The sequence below is a fragment of the Megalops cyprinoides genome, chromosome 13 (assembly GCF_013368585.1).
Source record: "Megalops cyprinoides isolate fMegCyp1 chromosome 13, fMegCyp1.pri, whole genome shotgun sequence".
Taxonomy (NCBI): Eukaryota; Metazoa; Chordata; class Actinopteri; order Elopiformes; family Megalopidae; genus Megalops; species Megalops cyprinoides.
The window spans coordinates 18,310,321-18,316,457 of NC_050595.1; positions in this window are offsets into that span (position 1 = coordinate 18,310,321).

The window sequence follows — 6,137 nt, forward strand, 5'->3', positions numbered from 1 at the left end:
CTCTCTCTCCTTAGCTGCCCTGCTGCTGCTCCTGTCCTGGAGTGATGTGACAAGTCCTGGCTGCAGTGCTGCCTCTTCCTAAGGCCTTACAAAATCAGGGATTACCAGCAACCTGGGAGGCGGAGGGGATGGGTGGGAGATTGAGTAGGGAGACAGAGAGGGAGGGGGAGTGTAGGGCAAGAGAGAAAGAGAGAGAGAGAGAGAGAGAGAGAGAGAGAGAGAGAGAGAGAGAGCAACTTTCTAGACCAGGGCAGCTAATCTCCTCTGCCAGCCCCAGTTTTCAGGGTTTTAATCAGCATGCAGGATATGTGACAGGAACCTGGGCTGCTGGGGAGGGGAGTGCTTGTGTGTGGGCTTACAAAACTTGGGAATGTGTGAAAGTTGTGAAACTGAGAAGCGACCAGACAGGATGAGACATTCACACGCATCATCAGGGAGTCACGGTCTCCATAGTGATAACCGCAAAATTCACAGTCTTAGCCCCCACCCAAACTCCCCTCAGACTGTACAGTGACTAACCCTAATGTAAACCAATGAAACATAATCTAGGAGCTCCCACACCTCACACTCAACCAACATCTGCAGAGCAGCTGCCATGAATCTATCTCCATTGCATAACTCTGGGTGATCCTTGACTTTTAAAGATGAGGAAGTGTTTGATAACCCACACCCTTTGTCCTCCATAGATAAAACAATTAAGATTTCAGAACCTTTATCTGTTTATTGAGATGGCCACGGTTAAACTTGTATCCAGACTTATTTTATGACCTGTTGGAACAATACAATGTTTCCGTCTAAATCTTCATATGAATAGTCATAAGTCTCAAATGATAACTACCCGATAGCACTATCCACCATTATCCAAGGCAGGTAGACATACAAACGCTGACAAGGTTTTCTATAGATGGAACCCTACGAGAACAGTTCCTTTGAGGTGTCTTGTAGCAGATCATCTTTCAAAACATGGTATAAATAAATAACTGCCGATTAACTCTGTGTTCCAGTCTTCTGTGCAAGACTCCACTGTATAAGGTGTGGATCTAAATGGATATAAATGATTTTGTATTTAGGAGGATTTGCACTTGACTTGAGGGATTTGACCCAGGTATATATAATGAAGCATACTCATTCTCACATGGATGAATCTTTTTGTTTTGTTATTTAAAAATCCTTCTGAGATCAGCAGATTCCTGTCCTAACATCTTTGTTAATATTTGGCCACCCCTAAACCAGCTTCCATGAGCAGAAATGCACATGACTCTGGTTAAAATGCCTGAATGTGAGTTGGGCATTGCTGCAAAGTCAATGGACAATACACGCTAATGACCCCCACATGACCCCTCCCCCCATGTACACACACAAACACACACACACACACACACACACCTCACCTGCCTGACTATTTAGAGGTTCACACCTCAAAATTCTATCTCTGCTGCTGCAGAGATTTGACTGTTTTGTTTTGCATACGCATAATGGTCATGACGTGACCACAAACAGGAACATGGCATAGGTTGCCACAGTGCAGACAGTTCCGTAATCTCTTACACGTAGACATACAAAAGATGGAAAAAACACAAAGCTGACGGTCTCAATGTTTAAATGTCTCTGGCTAAGGTTAGCCTCTGACATGCGAGATGTGTTAATTCTGTACAAACAAGATGCAAGTCTTGTTGCAAATGCACAGTATTCTCGAGTTCTAAAAGACGCACAAGAGTGATTCTACTATCTACTGTGAAATCCAGAGCCTATAAAAAATTTTTGCAACGTCCTTTAATTTAAATATTTAAAGTAAAAACACCAAATTCCAGCTTCATAGAAAAGATTTAGAAAGGCAATTGCTTTAATTCAGCATGCACCTGTTTGAACATGTGCAGAAGGAAAAATGGTTGGGCCTACTTTTTTGTTTTTAAATGACAAAGAGCATACACAACTGCATGTATTGTATCTCTTTCTGTACTAGAATACAAAGCATCCCAGGATATCTTTAAAGGATTTAATATAGTATCCTATTGTATGTCAGCCTTTGTAAGTGTTACATCCTAGGATGTATTCACGTGTAACAGTTGTAACAGTAAGCTACATCTAAAATTTCACACACACTCAAAGGAAAAACACATAGTAGCTGTCAAGGTAGAAGCACTACATTACAAGTAGAAGCATGACAAGATCTTCAATTTATAAAAATTGGAACGCTCTGTAACTTCATTTTAGACTCGGCACAGCTTTTTCCAGCCCACAGAAGTAATAAGTCTGGGGAATGGGCCTGCTTTCATCACCCATTTTATAAAACATTCAGACCTGACTCATTTACATATTAAAATGGTGATTTCCATTCATTTATGGCAGGATAAAATGAACGGCCCATGTAAAGTTCTACAGCAACGATAGAAACAGTAAAAAATAATAAAAAGATCTCTTCAAGTGCACTGGTTCCTTTGAGTCATTCAGACGCCAACTGTGTGGCTAACTAGTCAGGATCCATACCCACACAAAATATTTTGGCAATACTGAGCAGAGATGGTATCCTGTCTTCCTTAACCTTCTCTCTTTGAGGGACCGACTCTGCTGAAAGATGCACCAGTGGTGTGACTGTCTAATGTCAGATTTATGCTTCCCATAATGGGCTCATGTCCACTATCATCACTCAGGGTCCCTGGGGAGCAGTTGTTTCAAAAAAGGCAAATGGACTCCACCATGGTGCATGGTTTTTGTGTCACGGACACAGCAAAGAATATACTGAAAAATAACAACCACAGACATACTACTTCTCCTTTGAACTGTAATCCTCTTGCTCTGGAGCACAGAAACTGGTTCACCAGGTTGCTTGCATAAAACAGAAGAAGCCACTAATTTGAAACTCAACGTTAAATATGATACAGTCGTGAGTAGCACGGACACATACTGTACTTCTAACAACCGCATTCAATTTCTATACTGTTTGATGGGGATTCCTGTTAAGCAATGCAACACAGTGAAAAGTTGCTTTATGTAATTAAAATATAACTCGTTTCAAGTAGAAATGGATACATTAGGCGGTGGGGGCACCAGTTTTTATTTCTTGAAATTACGGAAACCTTCCACTGTATAACTTCATTTTCAGAGTCCTCCACATTAGTATTTGAGCGCGCTCTCAGTTTCACAGCGCGCACAAAAAACATTGTTCTCACGTGCACAGATGCCCGCTCCCCTGGCACAGAATACTACTCCTCTGTCCAGGAACAAAGGACGTCGTTTGTTCTCATTCAGGTTTTGGATATATAACCGTTACTTTTTAAATGAAAAGAGACAGTAAGTAGAGCTGCCCCCTCTGAAGTCTACACCGTTTGATCTCCCCGGTGTGTAACAATGGGCCTTTGAAAACTGCGGCGAAAGTCACATTACTGTCAGAAGCAGGTGTGCGCTGACCAGCACGCGGTATACGCCTGTGTTGACATTTTTATGCCTCCGTAGATCTCCATGCAATCAGAGCACGTAAAAGTATGATCGTCCTTTAGGGAATTATGCAGACTATATTATTTTTATGTATGTAAGGACTGACTGACAGCGTGGAGCGAATGGGGCGAGTCATATTTCAAAATCATTGAATCTGCGCCTCGTGACGCCAAAAACGTAAAGTGAGAATGCTATTCTGATCTACTATACATAGTTAGTATATAGCTACTTTTATAAATATACTAAATGTTTTAAATATATGTAGACGTTATCGGCTGTCATCACTAAAGCTGAAACGTTTCATAAAATGCTGGTAACTCCGAATATACTAAAGTAAACACGCATCAAGCATTTTAATTACATTGTGCGAAAGCAACGTAAGCATACCTAATTCATTTTCGACAAATCGCCAATGGTTGCTATGGTGCTGGGTTACCTGTTGCAGTTCCCTCGTGCACCCTCAGATAGTTAATGCACATTTTGTTAGGAGTTGTAGAACTGCACTGAAGCACGAATGTGTGTTTTCTTGGAAAAAAAAAGTGATCGATCGACACTTCCCAAGTGAATAGTGTAAGCTGGCATCTGCGTCTTATCCTTGAGGAAACCAGTTCAAGAGACTTTTCAGTTTCCAGTTAAAATTAAAATCGAATACATACCGATTTATACCACAACAAAGGAAGCCTGGCACGTAGCTTTACAAAATCGAATTCCTCCTAATTCGAAAGTGACACACCTCTATCCAATTGTATTTGAATTATCGCTGTTCCTGACCTATCACAGTATAGCTCATGAAATGAATTTGAGCGCAACCAAGATGCGTGTTTCACTTTTCCAGTTTGAGCCTCGATGCAGCATTTATCGCAATTATCTTATTCCTCTGAAAAGACTGCACTTTACCGGTATACACCAAAGCAATTTTGCATTTGTGGCGCAGTGACTTAATCTTTGCGCTCTTTTGAGCCCTGTTGGATTTGTCAATATTTTATAAACTAAAAGCCGATGAGAAAAGACAAGATCCAAATAGTGTATAGAAGAGGTAAATGTAGTCTGTATAAACAACAACAACACGACTAAAAGACAGCATCTACCGTTTGTAAAGACTTTCGTGACCATTATATAAATGTGATAAAGCAACCTCAGCGGTGAAAAATTGCCTCGTCATTTTTCGAATTATTGATAATGAGAGCTGCAAATCCCCTTAAGTATCATTATCGTCAGCAAAAGTTGCAAGTTTCCAAAACACATTGTAAAATTGTATGATTGAAATGTAGCATGTTTCAGTTAGTTTGCAATTACCTTCCAACTCCTTGCCTTATATCGTCTTGTGAAAAAAAAAAAATCCTTAAAGAAATATCTTTTGTTGTTTTGCTTCAGGCTATTCGTCCTAACCACTGTTCTGGAAACTTGACAGCACGAGTCTTCACATTAACTGAAGACTTAAGTGCAATCTCATGTAGAACTTTGAACTGTGTCCATAGCGCAATGTCTATCATTAGTGGGAATCTATATGCTAAATACAAGGCGCAAAGCAAAAAGTGAACCATTGTGTTCTTAATTTACTGTAAACTTTTATTACGTTGTGACTTTAAGTAATGTAGTGCGGGTTGCAATGACAGATTTTAAAAAGTTGACAGGTCGTATTACTAATTTGAAAGACGAAAGAACAGCAATTTTGTGGAAAATTGCTTTCGAATTAAATGTACATACATTCACATTCACAGACCTACACATACATTCACACATTAGCAGGCTTATTTGAACCAGCTCGTGCGAATTCACCTGCTGTTTACTTTTAATGGCATAATGGGATTGGCTAAGTCGCCGTAGCTGCAGCAACATAACAAACTTAAAGGGACGAAACAAACCTTCACGAAGCGTCTTTATATGGACGCATTTCTGTTCACAGTGCCCAGAAACTAGCAATAAGGTAAGCTAATCTTAATACTCCACATTGGGATCAGACCTCAGTATTTCATGCAAAAGTGCTGAATGTAGCAACATATGCCATTTTGCGTTGATGTGACTTTGCTGAAATATTTTCCTGAGTAATCTGGTGTGTATTGTTGATGGCTTTCAGTCTTGCTCAGTGTATTCTTGGAGGTAGTGATCATAGTTCACTAACAATGTAGACTTCAGTTTTGCAACAAATCTCAGAAGCCAACACTTCCCAACCCGGGACCCGAGTGTCTGTGGCCCGCCTTCTTCTTTCAGCCTGGCACCTTTCCACCAGATTCAAGTCACCATTGTGTTGAGTGAACCAAATTAGCCTCCCTCCAGTTCAGAAACAGCTAATAAAAAGCAGTACAAGACTCCCTGAATCTCAGCTCTACAGGACCTAAGCTGTGGTAGCTTTGGCCCTAAAATGTCAGGAGCTGCTCTACAATATGACTTTATAATAGCGTTTCTCAGCTCTAGTCTGCCACATACATTGCTTACTGCTTCAGCTGAGTAAGGAAGTTTACATGCCTTTGTGAGCTGAGCTCTTGATTAATGAGCATTGATTGAGCTGTTGGCTGATCTGGATTTGAAATCTCTGCTGTAAATCCCTTGTGGAAAAAATACTTGGTCGGAAGGGTGTTTGTGCATATGCAGGGTTGTGTATGCATTACGTGTTATATGTATACATATTATGGAATGTTGATTGGCTGATATCGTGATCTCAGTGAATAGGATCTGTGCATCTGTAATATTTATCCCCCCAA